Below are 213 nucleotides of genomic sequence, written 5' to 3' on the forward strand. Positions count from 1 at the left end.
GAAGGGCACACCCAAACCCTAAACCCTAAACCCTAAACCCTAAACCCTAATGGTTCAACCAGGGGGGGCCCCGGGCCCCTCTAATGAAGATGAATTGAGGCAGCGGCTGCAGCATCTAGAGAAGAAAAGATCTGCATTAAATAATACTATAGCGGAGCTGCAGCAGGACTCAAGCGACCACCAGTAAACCCTAAACCCTAAACCCTAAACCCT

The sequence above is a fragment of the Eimeria maxima genome, genomic scaffold, assembly GCF_000499605.1.
Source record: "Eimeria maxima Weybridge genomic scaffold, Emw_scaff715, whole genome shotgun sequence".
NCBI classification, from domain to species: domain Eukaryota; phylum Apicomplexa; class Conoidasida; order Eucoccidiorida; family Eimeriidae; genus Eimeria; species Eimeria maxima.